General features: G+C 48.5%; 1 protein-coding gene across 1 annotated transcript in view; it reads right to left on the reverse strand.

The window, feature by feature from the left end:
• The window catches only part of LOC141152698 (farnesyl pyrophosphate synthase-like), a 99,543-nt gene that overhangs the window by 65,604 nt on the left and 19,204 nt on the right, over nucleotides 1–14,735 (reverse strand). The window lies entirely within an intron of this gene.

Genomic DNA, 14,735 nt, shown 5'->3' on the forward strand with positions numbered 1-14,735 from the left:
TCTTGAGACAGTCGTACAGAGGTTGCATGAGCTTTGAGGCATCAGGGATCCATTGCCTGCAGTAAGTGATGAGGCCAAGGAAAGTCTGCATAGCGGAGTAGGTGGTTGGGAAGGTGATATCCATGATGGCTTGTTTTCTTTCTTCAGTCAGATGTCTAGCACCTTGTGATATACAATGTCCGAGGAAAATGACCTTGGGCAGACACCATTGGACTTCGCCTTTCGAGACTTTACAGTTAGCTGAGTGAAGAAACCAGAGAAGGGATTCTGACATCTCTGGCAAATTTTCTTCAGTGCCACAGAGTAAAAGATCATCCACATACCGTAGAAGGGTGACCTGAGGGTTATCTTGAACCCATGGCTCCAGAATAGACTTCATAGAATGAGTGAATTGGTTAGGAGAGTTCTGGGCTCTTTGAAAGGTGAAAACAAAAAGAAACCACGAATCTTCATGTAAGGGTATACTGAAAAAAACGTTGGCCAGATCTAACACCGTAAACAAAGTGGCCGTTGGAGGCAGCTGAGACAAGAGGGTGTTTGGGTTGGGTACCACTGGAGTTTCTAAAATGGTAGCTGCATTGACGGCTCTGAGATCCTGAACCAACCGGTATTTTGGAGGCTCTCCTGAAGCGGTTTTCCTTTTTACAGGAAAGAGGGGTGTATTGCATGGAGATACACATCTGACAAGGACTCCTGATTCCAGGAGGGAAACGATTTGGGTACCCAAGTGTTGTTCTTGTGCAGCCTTGAGGGGGTATTGTGGCAACCGTGGATACCTGTGTCCAGGCTTGAGGTGTACTCGGACCGGGGGAACCTGCAGGAGGCCGACGTCCTCTGGCCCACTGGACCACAGAGAGTTAGGTTGTATGGTCATCATCATGAGAGGGAAGGCTTTAAAAACACAGTGGTCTTCAGTCCCTTGTTCGGAATGAGGGTCCCGCAAAAGAAACTCCATACCATGGTTTCCGAAGGTAATTGTTGCCTTCATTCGCTCTAAGAGATCGGTTCCCAACAGATTGACAGGACAAGTTTCAGAGACCAAGAATCTTGTGAGTACTCCGGTGAACGGTCCTGCAGACACAGGGACTGTGGGTGGAGAGGAAATATGTTGGCCTTCCACCCCAACACAGGTGAGGGTATCCGGTGATAGGGATACAGAAGGAGGGAGCTGTGCAGAGGAAATGACAGATGTGGCCGCCCCAGTGTCCACCAGGAACTTCAGTGGTTGATGGTCCACCTGTAAAGTGACAGTCTCTGAGGATGTGGTCAAGGCTACCACACTGCCAACATAACATTCATCCTTCAGAATCACGAGGTTGTCTTCTGTTTCTAGATGATCCCTTGTCATCTCTTCTGTCTTGTCTTCTATATGTGGGAGGAGTATCATCACCTGTGCCTTTAACCATTACCCACTTGATTCCATGTTGGTTGCCAGGGGTGGGTAGCTTTCTTGAGCTTGATATACCGTGGCAGAAGCGGCTTTCTTCCTTGGCTTAGTATCCTTTTCCATTTTTAGCATGGCTTTTTGGAAAGCTTTGACAATGTTCACTACGTCGTTGAAAGAAGAAGAACGAATCTCGGGCCGTACTCTCAGGACTTCATCTCTGAGAGCGTCTTGTAGGCCATCTACTAGGGCCTGAACCAACAGGGCGGCCTGCGTCTTGACATGAGGACTGTATCCAAGATCCTCAAAATGCATGCTGAGTCTTGCAGCATATCTTTCCACAGATTCATCAGGGTCTTGTTGAACATCTTGTACAGACCCAGCTTGATCTGACAAGCGATCCTGAGCCCAGGCTTTTAACTGTTTCATGTATTCTAGGCCGGATTCATACGTACTAAGGGATCCTGCTTTTGTGGAATTCATGGCCTTTTGAAAGCTCTCCGTTTTCGGCTAAGTGAGCCTGGCATTCTGCAGCCAGAGTAGAACCAGCAGCAAGGGCAATTTTACGAACCAATCCTCCAGCATGGCTCATACAGGTGTTTGCAGGGTTGACTATGGCCCCCACCCGATGTGTAAGGATGTCACCATAGCCTATTGACAGAGTGACAGGGCGTCCTGATGGGTCTACTAGATTCCGGGAGCGGCAGGGGTCCCAGACTTCTGAGGGGCTGGGGGGGTGGTGCTCTTTCAGCAGTTGCTTGGAGCAAGGGCCGGAGTATGGGCAATGAATGTGGGGCGGAGGATGCCATAGGAAACGTATGGGGTAAAGGGGGGGGGGCTGGAGTATCTTGAGCCCATCCCTCATCTGGCTCCGTATCGTCTTGAGTAACAGTATGTTGGCGGAGGGAGAGCAGTCTGGCCTGAAATTCTGGGGAGTTGAGGAGGATATCCCCAGGGTTGTGGGTGACTCCCATAGGAAACAGGGGAAGCGTCTCAGCATCGTGGACTGGAGCAGAGGGTGTCACATTAGTTTCAGATGGGTACTCTGGGACTACGGGCTTTTCCACCTGTGCTGGTGGCTGGTAATATGCACCGGACGGATCTAGTAGTGGATATAGGCTGGATTGGGGCTTTCCGGGCCTCCCACAACAAGTAAGAGGTGTAGCAAGATGGCCGTGGGAGGGAGGAGTTAAAATGGAAGTGGGATTATTCTTGGAGGCAGGAAAAGGTGTAGTAAGATGGCCGTTGGAGGGAGGAGGGGGGAGTGGGGGTGGGATTGTTCTTGGGGGCAGGCTGGGCATCGTGCCATGGGCGGCCCGCCCAGAGTGGGTTTTGCTCTCCACACACCCGACACGTCCACCCCTCCGGTGATTTGTTGTTGGCACCATTATAGGGCGGTGGCTGAAGGCTCGGTGTAGTGACAGGCATCAACGGGGTTACGGCCAATTTAGGGTCACATAACAAATCACATTCTGTAGCTTTCATGTATCCGAACAAAGGCTCGGCATTCTCTGTCCCCCCCCTGCACCATCTACTCTAAGATGTGCTTGCAGAAATCCTCACCCAACTTTCCCAACTTCTGTGTAACACATTCATAAGCTTATCATATTCTACAAATTCCTAACATTCTTCTTGCCTTCTTGCCTTCCCGTAACTCCACTAATTGGCTTAACTCCTACAGCAGCATTCCGCAACTTACGAAATCTTTCAAATTTGAATATACACAACATTTTCTTATAGAATGCAATGATCTGTCGCGACTCAGATCACTGGTGCAGCCGACAGGTCGCCACTCCTCAGTGTAGAGACACCTCTCAATACACTGATAAGACAGAGAGTAACCTCTCAATCTGTCCCTTCCCTAACCTTGAATGGCGACTTTACAGTACGACTCACCACGGCACCCTGACAGCAGAACCCCTCCTTATGAGGTTTCTCTGTATAAGACGAAGAGCACCTCTCAATTCGTCTTCTTTCCTACTACGGCACCACCCGTCAGTGTAGAGTACACCTCTCAATACACTGACAAGACAGAGAGTAACCTCTCAATCTGTCTCCTTTCCTAACACGGCATCACCCGTCAGTGTAGAGTACACCTCTCAATACACTGTTTCCTAACCTTGACTTTACAGCAGTCTCTGTATTAGACGAAGAATACTCCTCAATTCGTCACAGATTCTGACAGCACAACACCTTACACTACAATTCAGGAATGCTTTGAAACTTCGACTATCAGTTACGGGAGGCAGCTATCTAAGAAAAGTACAGTGACCGGGGGAGGAGGAGGTGGTGTGCACACGAGCACGCGCAGGCATGCGACGTCACTCGGTTTAACACTTGCTGGTTCAGGACGTGGTGCGGGACGCCCAAGGTCTCACCACTCGACCGGTCACCCACCCAGATCCAACCTGACAATCCCACAGAAACCGCTGCGGCTGACACACAGGCAAGTGAGACATATAAAATACATCTCAACTTACCGTGTTCGATGGAGGTTGATCAGGCCTCAAATTCAGCCACCGCGGTCACCACCAGGGAAATCAGCGATATGGGTCCGGGAGGGCGGCGTACCGCTAGCCACGCCCCACGTTGGGCGCCATTTGTGGGGGTCGTGATGACATTCCACTCGTCCCCCAGTCACTCCAAATTCAAACTATGAGCATGGGTCAACCATTCAAAGAATGAGTCAGACAACAAGCTGGTTCAAGCTCAGAGCATGCTCAGAAGACTACTACAGTCAACCTCCTCAGCATTGTTCTGCGTTTATTTTTACATACACAAATCTAAATACACTACATAATGGGAGGGAAAAGGGGTTGTCCGGGGCGGGTTAAACAATGAAAGTCCAGTGTCTGGCCACTCCTGATTGGTCCACATCTCCTTATCTCAGTCTCTGGGCAGATATTGCAGCCGTCAGCTTATAATCTTGTTTCGTTTCTCTGAAATAAGTCCTGGCAACACTGGAAATGTCTTAGTTTAAGTTTCGATTTGAGTATTACGTAGCAAGGAAAGCTTATTGTTATATGATACAAAATGGTGGTTAGTACATTAGCAAAAAAGCGTATAAAAGTTACAAAAATATAAAAGTTACAAATATATATATTCTCTTTTACCCTGACAGTGCCTAAAGCCAGATCATTGGTACAATCGTCGAGACTGTGTGGGGACAATGCCTCCGCTTCCCTTCCTTCGGAGACTTCAGCGCACAGCGAGTCAGCGACTAGCAGATCTGGTGAAGAAGAAGACACTGCTGACTGTCCTGAAGATATGGGGACTGGACACCCCTTGTACCTCAGCAGTCCCCCTGGATACACCATGCAGGATCTCCAGACTTGAGCGGGCACTAGATCTCTCGGCTCTGGACGACCTGTGGGTAAATTAGACAGCACCTGGAATGTGAACTTCTTCATGTGTAATGCTCCAATCTGGAGCTTAATTTGTACACATATTTTGACTGTTTCTGAGTAGGACTTGTCCTTCCGCTGACAATGCGCAAACCGGCTTCTGGAGTTGTCGGATGGGAATCAGACACCGACTCTTCAAGACTTTAAGCCCGAAACTTCCGGTTAATCCGAGGCCTTCACTTGCCACGGAGACAGTCATGGTCATCTGTGGAGAGGAAACACTAACGCCAAGGGCAGCCTCTCCTACAGGCCTAATGTCTTGGGATTCTCCAACCCTCGCTGGACAAAGACTGTCAGGGGGTCCCAAACAACCGCAGAGGGACCGCAATCCGATTTTGTGACTGAGTTCCGGCCTCTGCTTTGCCTGACGAACCTGGTCATCCTTCATGGATTCTGTGCGGATAGCTGCCTCTACAGGCTGGGGAACAGGAGGTCTTTGGGAGGACAGAACCTGGCGTGACGGTTTACCTCTACGCCTTGCACGTCTGGACTGCCTCTTGAGGTTGGGAAGAGAAGTAGTCTGTGGAGCATTGTCATCCTGTGTGGATTCTATGTGGGCAGCAGTCTCTTCAGGCTGGAGAGCTGGTGGGCTACCTACACGCATCACCCATCGGGACTGCTCCAGGATATTGGGAAGGGAAGCTTTAGCAGAAGCCTCAGGGTTAGGGTCATCGAAGACCATTAGAAAGGCCACCAGGAAGGCCTTCAGGTCAAAGACGATAGGATCCCATGCTTCCCATAAGGGGGTGATCCAATTCAAGGCATCACCTGCTAAGTAGGACATCAGAAATGCTACTTTAACCCGATCAGTGGGAAAATAGTGAGCATAGAATTTGAAATGCAGCATGCATTGCTCCACAAATGGACGGCTTTGTTTTGGATCCCCATAGTACCGTGGTGGATCCGCAGGAACGAGTGCTGATAGCTCCATTTGGGCTGGTGCGTAAATCGCCTGGACCTCAGCTTGAGAAAAAAAATTTTCTTCGTGCACGTATTCGCCAGACAAGGATTCAAATGTCTCCGAGAGAGAAGGGCCATGAGGCTCAACGGGGACCATAGCCTGAGCAAACTGTTACGCACAAGCCCGGCTGACTGGCGTGAGCATGGTTAGTGATCCCACTGGACCATGAACCGAGGAGTGCCTGGAGGGGCGTGACTAAGTATCAACTCGGTCCAACCAAGGTCGCACGGCGGCTCAGTCGACTCCGTGAACCAGGGAGGAACCGAGCAGAGGGACCAGGTGCTACTCCTGGTCAGACCCCGGTCACAGCTGTTGACCCACACCAGGGAATGCAGGAACAGGCAGGTTAGGCTGGCAGACAGGTGGGTATTGGCAGGCACGGCTGGTATGCAGACAGGTGGGTACTAGCAGGCACGGCTGGTATGCAGACAGGTGGGTACTGGCAGGCACGGCTGGTATGCAGACAGGTGGGTACTGGCAGGTAGGAACGCAGGCAGGATAGGGACCTGCACAGACTGGGATACAGGAACAGAGCCGCAAGTGCAGTAGACAAGCAGAGCAGAGAAAAACCCGTAGGTGCGGTAGACAAGCAGAGCAGAGCAAAACCCGCAGGTGCGGTAGACAAGCAGAGCAGAGCAAAACCCGCAGGTGCGGTAAACGAGCAGAGCAAAACCCGCAGGTGCGGTAGACAAGCAGAGCAGAGCAAAACCCGCAGGTGCGGTAAACAAGCAGAGCAGAGCAAAACCCGCAGGTGCAGTAGACAAGCAGAGCAGAGCAAATACACACAAGGTACTTACAATGAAATAGCGAGTGGACACTAAACTCTCAAACAGAAGTACAGAGACAACGAGTTGGAGTTAGGTGCAGGTTCAGGCACTTCAGGAAAAGGGAAGATACGGACATAGAGACAAAACAAGTAATGGGCTAGGACACTGTTCAGACAGGAACTGAACCAGGAACAAGATACAGGAACGAGCCTGGGAACTCAGCCTCCAGGGTGGCGGAAACAGACAAGATACAGGACAGGACCTGGCAACTCAGTTGCACAGAACACACTGAAAGAAAGTGTTGCTCAGGCACCTCCTACTGGGTGGAGGGGGTTTAAGTATCCAGTGACTCACAGCAATAGGTTGGGGACGCATTAGGACTGTGCACACAGTAACTATAAGAAACAGTCAGTAACCATGCCGCCGCCCTAAGCAATCAGACAAGAGACATGCACACAGCAGATACTGGAGCAAAGTGTGCAGCCTGGACTGATAGGTAAGAAGGCGGTCTTGCATGGTGGGAGGTGGCAAGCCATGCCAGCCAGGGATGTTACATCTGTGCAGTTTGGCGTATTGTAGGCGAGATACTTTGTGGCATTTGCGCATTAATGACTTTCTTCTGGCGACTCGACCATGCAGCCCATTTTTCTTCAAGTGCCTCCTTATTGTGAATCTTGAAGCAGCCACACCGCTAGTTTTCAGTGAGTCCTGAATTTCAGCTGATGTTATTTGTGGGTTTTCTTTGCATCCCCAACAATTTTCCTGGCAGTTGTGGCCGAAATTTTTGTTGGTCTACCTGACCGTGGTTTGGTTTTTACAGATCCCCTGATTTTCCATTTGTTAATCACAGTTTGAACGCTGCTGACTGGCATTATCAATTCCTTGCATATCTTTTTGTATCCCTTTCCTGTGTTATACAGTTCAGCTACCTTTTTCCCGTAGATCCGTTGAAAATTCTTTTGCTTTCCCCATGACTCACAATCCAGAAACGTCAGTGGCTGGATGAAAGATGCAAGAGTCTGTCTGGATCCCAGAAACTCACTTAGCTTTTTTGCACACACACAGATTACAAGCAAACAGGTCACAGGTGAGGATGTTACCTTTAGCAGTCATTCAAACCCATTTGTGTAAAATTCTGAGCATGTTATCAGGCCAAAATCACCAGAGTATGTGAACTTTTGATCAGGGTCATTTGGATGTTTTTGGTTAATCATTAAGATTTAAAAAGAGAAAACAGTTTGACAATAAATGGCTTCACCCAACCAATAACCATGAGAGGAGAAAAAGTTGTTTTGTTATCATTCATATTCTCTGAAATAAGGCCAAGAAATCAAAAATTTTGCCGGGGTATGTAAACTTTTGAGCACAACTGTATATACCCCCCGATACCACCACATGGAATATATGTATATACCCCCGATACCACCACATGGAATATATGTATATACCCCCGATACCACCACATGGAATATATGTATATACCCTTGATACCTCCACATGGAATATATGTATATACCCCCGATACCACCACATGGAATATATGTATATACCACGATACCACCACATGGAATATATGTATATACCCCCGATACCACCACATGGAATATACGTATATACCCCCGATACCACCACATGGAATATATGTATATACCCCCGATACCACCACATGTAATATATTGTATGATTGATCGTCCCAGAGGAGGCATAAGTACACAGAGGGGCAGATAAGTACATAGTTAAACACAATATCCTAGTTTAACACAAGAGCATAGTTTGGTGTTTTCCTTACTTGCCTCCTATTTAGTTTTTCTGATTTTACTTGTATTGTTTATCCCCATATAATATGAGCTCCATGGACACCCTACCAGGTGCGTCTTGTGAGATGTCTCCAGGCCTTGAACAGCCCTTCGACGGTGAATATGTCTGCGCTCGATGTCAGCGAGTTACGTGTTTGGAAGCCCAGATACTGGATCTAAATGTGCAGCTACAACACTCAGGAGCATTGCAAACCTGGAGAGGAGTCTAGAGCTCACTGAGCTTGTACTGGTTGGGGCCAGTGATATGGAGGAGGGTGGAGGTGGGGAAGATCAGGACCCAGAAGTAGGTAGCTGGGGAACAGTTAGAAGAAGGGGTAGGGGGAAAAGTGCCAGGGAGCCCAGTCCTGATCTAGCACAGCCTAGTAAATATGCCTGTTTGGCTGATATTAGAAATGCAAGCCCAGGGCTGGGATCACTGCAGCAGGACATTGCTCCTAGCAACAAGGAAGACGACTGCTGTAGAAAGGACGGAAATAGGAGTGCAGCAAAGGCCAGACAGATATTGGTGGTAGGGGACTCTATAATTAGGCGGACAGACAGGGTCATCTGCCGCCGAGACCGTGAATGCCAAACAGTGTGTTTTCTGTCGGGTTCGAAATATTGCGGATCGGATAGGCAGATTGCTGGGTGGGGCTGGGGAAAACCAAGCGGTCATGGTACACATCGGTACCAATGACAAAGTTAGAGGGAGGTGGAAGGTACTTAAAAATGAGTACAGGGAACTAGGAGAGAAGCTGAAGGCCAGGACATCCAAGGTGGTGTTTTCAGAAATACTGCCGGTGCCATATGCGTCACTAGATAGACAGCGGGAGCTTAGGGAGATAAATAAGTGGCTCAGAAATTGGTGCAGGAAGAAAGAGTTTAGGTTCATGGAGAACTGGGCTGACTTCGCTGTTGGCTACAGGCTATACAGTAGGGACAGGCTGCATCTCAATGGGGAGGGTGTAGCTGTGCTAGGGGAAAAAATGGTCAGACGGATGGAGGAGCTTTTAAACTAGAATCAGGGGGGAGTGAGGGTATTTGTGCTAATAAAGGTATAGATAGAGTAGACAGAGAGAGTGAGACAGCAGGGGTTATAGAGGATCTAGAAGGGGCTGGGATACGCAAGTAAAGTAGGGAGCTGAGTAGGAGTAACAAATGTGCTAATGGTATTAAATGTCTGCTGGCAAATGTAAGAAGTCTCGCAAACAAAATGAATGAACTGGAGACTTATGTCGGTCACGGAATATGATGTGGTGGATATTATGGAAACCTGGCTGCATGAAAGCCGTGACTGGGTGACAAACATGGAGGGATACAATACATTCAGAAAGGACAGGAAAGACAAAAAAGGTGGAGGGGTGTGTATTCTCGTAAGATCCAACTTAAAACCTGTGCTCAATGACGACATTGGGGGCATTGCGACAATGTAGAGTCAGTCGGCGTTATGGCCATAATGGAAAGCTACTAATTGGAGTTTGTTACAAGCCTCCTAATATAGCTGAATAGGTAGAGGATGAAATGCTGCAACAAATTAAAAAGGCAGCAAATAATAATAGGGTCCTTGTGAAGAAACAGAAACAGGGAGACCCCGCAGAACCTCTCTGTTGCCACTACTTGTGATGGATCCACACCCCGTCACACTATACCACACGGAGCACGTGATACGGTTCTACCCTTTGCACCAATGTGACGTTCTGCACCCCCCTCAAGGACACGTAAGATCAGATTGGTACAGTTCTACACAGTCACCCCATGTCCACACAGGTACAGAGAGGCACCAGGGAGTGAGAAAAAGTGGTCCACTCAGCCACTGACATGGCACCACACTCGCTCACGCCCCTGACAGGCTGAGAGGCTCTTTCACTAAAGTGAAATAGAGCCTTGTCGGCCTGGTAGAGCTGCCACCAGTTTCTATTTGATATAACGGACTTATATCGGGCTAGAAACCAGCATAGTAGTGTGTTCATTGGACTGAACAACAGACGTAAGGATCGTGGATTGAGATAAAAGAACAGCCCAAGGTTAAATTATCTATTTAATCGGCACACTAAACACTAAATACACTATATACATAAGGGTTATACATACACAGTGGTCAGAGTTACAAATAGAAAAGTATGGTACAACAAGTATAAAGCAGTTATTACGTGTCAATTACCGGGTAGATGAAAAGGCCTGACTTGTGGGGGGAGGGCTGCCACATGGGAGGCTTGTGGGCCCTCACTTGGTTGATGGACTCCTTCCACACGATTTGACGTCACGGTCCCCCCAGGAAAAAAAGACAATGATGTCAGGGTTCCTGGAGTACTTAACCCCTCTGGATGACACCAAATCCAGCTTCGTCACTACGCCCAAATCTCCTCCCCTTGTCTCTCTTAGTTAAGAGATTCCAAAAACTAAAATGGGCTATACCTCTTTACTAGATGGTCCCAGGGAACCGGTTCTGGTGTCAACAGACCCAGCCGGGCCCCTGCTATGCGTGGAGACCAAACACAGTGGCGCTAGGGGCTTCTGAAAAGCTGTGCCACATATCTCCCTATCCTTGCTTGCTGGGCGGTGTGGAAAGGAATGGTGAGATTCTCCATTCTTTTAGGTTTCCGAAAATCTATCTTGTATATCGCTTGGATGTATCGGTTTCCCATAATTCAATGTTGAATTATAGATTCTTGAACAATAGAAGCATATGGCGTGGGGGATGGGAAGGGACAAACCCTGTGCAGCTGCTTGCAGCTGCTGAGGGTTTGTCACTCACGCTTGTCGGCCCCCTCCTTTGCAAGCTGCAGTGTCGAATTACATTGTACATGGAGATCTCTGTAATCACCGTCACGTAGTGCACAGTGATTGACAGGGGATTACCTTGAATACCTTCACAGTCCTTATTATGGAGGATTTTAACTATCCAGATATCCAATGGGACATAGAATTGTCCAGTTGTGCTAAAAGCTCCAAGTTCTTATACACAGTTCAGGGCAATGACCTCTCTCAGCTGGTACCCAAGCATGGGTGGTAATCTGCTGGATCTGGTTCTGTCAAATAGACCAGATACAATTTCAGATCTACAGGTCCGGGAGCATTTGGGAAACAGTGACCATACTATGGTAAGTTTCAATGTAATATTCAGTAAAGCATTTCAAAAAGGAAATGCAAAAACCTGGAACTTTAGGAAAGCTGATTTCAACAAATTAAGGGAAGAGCTTAATCGCGTAGACTGGGACCATGTCATGGTAACTGGGGATACTGAACGTAAATGGGGCATGTTTAAGGAAATACTACAAGAATCCTGTAGAAAATTTATACCCTCTGGTAATAAAATGTCCAGGAATAAAAAGAAACCGTTATGGATAAATAAGACAGTACAAAGATTAATAAGACAAAAACAAAGGGCTGAGAAATCTTGAAGGCCGAGAATGCAGAAATAGCATTTCAGGAGTATAAAGACCTAAATAAGAAATGTAAAAAAGAAATCAAGCTGCTAAATTATCTACAGAGCAACAAATCGCCAGCGACATTTAAACTAAATCCCCAAAAATTTTATACATATATCAATGCCCCCCCCAAAAAATCAGATGCTATCGGCCCCTTAAAAAATGATAAGATAATTATAGAGGACAAAGAAAAGGCTGAGATATTAAACAGGCAATTTTCATCCATAATCACCAATAAACCGTCGGTTCCAAGGATCTTTCAACAGGGCAAAAATCAAAGTTCACCACCTGATATAACTAGTTTAACACAAGAAGAAGTACGCCTGCATCTGAGCAAATTAAATATTGACAAATCCCTCGGCCCAGATGGTATTCATCCACAGATACTGAGGGAATTAAGCTCATTAATTGACAAACCGCTGTACCTCCTAGTCTTAGACCCTCTGGTATTAGGGGTAGTGCCACAGGATTGGAGGATAGCTGATGTGGTACCGATATTTAAGAAAGGTAAGAGGTGGATCCAGGTAACTACCGTCCGGTAAGCCTGACATCAGTAGTGTGCAAAGTTTTTGAGAGCATCATAAGAGACGACCTGCAGAGTTATATCACAGAGAATAATATAATAAATGATAACCAGTGCGGATTCATGAAAAATAGGTCATGGCTAACAAACATGTTGGGTTCTATGATGTGATTTATCTGGACTTTGCAAAGGCATTTATTACTGTACCACGTAACAGCCTTATACTGAAGCTACAGAAGCCGGAACTGGGGGTATTATATGCAGATGAGTAAGGAATTGGCTAAATGATAGGAAATAAAGTCTTCATAAATGGTACATTCTCTAAATGAGATATAGTCAACAGTGGGGGCCGCAGGGATCTGTACTGGGAGCAGTGGGGGCCGCAGGGATCTGTACTGGGAGCAGTGGGGACCGCAGGGATCTGTACCGGGAGCAGTGGGGACTGCAGGGATCTGTACCGGGAGTAGTGGGGGCCGCAGGGATCTGTACCGGGAGCAGTGGGGACCGCAGGGATCTGTACCGGGAGCAGTGGGGACCGCAGGGATCTGTGCTAGGAGCAGTGGGGACCGCAGGGATCTGTACCGGGAGCAGTTAGGACCGCAGGGATCTGTACCGGGAGCAGTGAGGACCGCAGGGATCTGTGCTGGGAGCAGTGAGGACTGCAGGGATCTGTGCTGGGAGCAGTGAGGACCGCAGGGATCTGTACCGGGAGCAGTGGGGACCGCAGGGATCTGTACTGGGAGCAGTGGGGACCGCAGGGATCTGTGCTAGGAGCAGTGGGGACCGCAGGGATCTGTACCGGGAGCAGTGAGGACCGCAGGGATATGTGCCGGGAGCAGTGAGGACCGCAGGGATCTGTGCTGGGAGCAGTGAGGACCGCAGGGATCTGTACCGGGAGCAGTGGGGACCGCAGGGATCTGTACCGGGAGCAGTGGGGACCGCAGGGATCTGTACCGGGAGCAGTGGGGACCGCAGGGATCTGTACTGGGAGCAGTGGGGACCGCAAGGATCTGTACTGGGAGCAGTGGGGACTGCAGTGATCTGTACCGGGAGCATTGGGGACCGCAGGGATCTGTACTGGGAGCAGTGGGGGCCGCAGGGATCTGTATTGGGAGCAGTGGTGGCCGCAGGGATCTGTACCGGGAGCAGTGGGGACCGCAGGGATCTGTACCGGGAGCAGTGAGGACCGCAGGGATCTGTGCTAGGAGCAGTGGGGACCGCAGGGATCTGTACCGGGAGTAGTGAGGACCGCAGGGATCTGTACCGGGAGCAGTGGGGACCGCAGGGATCTGTACCAGGAGCAGTGGGGACCGCAGGGATCTGTACTGGGAGCAGTATGGACCGCAGGGATCTGTACTGGGAGCAGTATGGACCGCAGGGATCTGTACCGGGAGCAGTGGGGACCGCAGGGATCTGTACCGGGAGCAGTGGGGACCGCAGGGATCTGTACTGGGAGCAGTGGGGACCGCAAGGATCTGTACTGGGAGCAGTGGGGGCCGCAGGGATCTGTACCGGGAGCAGTGGGGGCCGCAGGGATCTGTGCTAGGACTGATTCTTTTTAACCTCTTTATTATTAATGAACTTGTTGATGGGATTTAGAGTAAAGTCTCAGTCTTTGCTGACGACACCAAACTATGTCGGATATTAAAATCTGATCTTGACGTTACAATATTGCAGAACGATCTGGATAAGACGACTGAATGGGAAACACTCGGCAGATGAGGTTAATGTAGATAAATGTAGAGTAATGCACCGAGGACGGAGGAATCCTATTGCTGCATATACATTAGATGGGAGTATACTCGGGACTACAGAACAGGAGAAGGACGGGGAATTCTGGTTACAAGTCAGCTGAGCAGCAGCACTCAATGTCAGGCAGCAGCCGCAAAAGCAAATAAGATTTTAGGGTATATAAAAAGAGAAATAAAATCCCGCGATCCCAAGGTACTGTTACCCCTTTATAAATCACTGGTGAGGCCACATCTGGAATATGGGATCCAGTTTTGGGCTCCACATATTAAAAAGAATATTCAGAAGTTAGAGTCAGTTCAAAGGAGGGCAACTAGATTATTACACAAGATGGAGGCCTCTCATATGAGAAAAGTTGAGTCTGTTTAGCTTAGAAAAACGATGCCTCAGAGGAGAGCTCATTTACATGTAAATATATGTGTGGTCAGTACAAAGGACGGCACAGGACTTATTCCTTCCAAAGACCGTACTAAGGACCAGGGGGCTCATTACAGGCGGAAGAAATGCAATTCCGGTACCTAAACAGGAAAGGGTTCTTTACAGTCAGAGCAGTCAGACTGGGCAATGCCGACCACAAGAGGTAGTGATGGCCGACACTATAACAGCTTTCAAAAAAGGGCTGGACGATTTTCTCGATAAACATAACATTGTGGGCTACAGGTAAATTAGACAAAATATTACACCTGTAGTAGTGTGTGTAATACGATAATAGTAATTACATAA

The sequence above is a fragment of the Phyllobates terribilis genome, unplaced genomic scaffold (assembly GCF_046119375.1).
Source record: "Phyllobates terribilis strain yellow unplaced genomic scaffold, ASM4611937v1 Scaffold_6__1_contigs__length_29720123, whole genome shotgun sequence".
NCBI classification, from domain to species: domain Eukaryota; kingdom Metazoa; phylum Chordata; class Amphibia; order Anura; family Dendrobatidae; genus Phyllobates; species Phyllobates terribilis.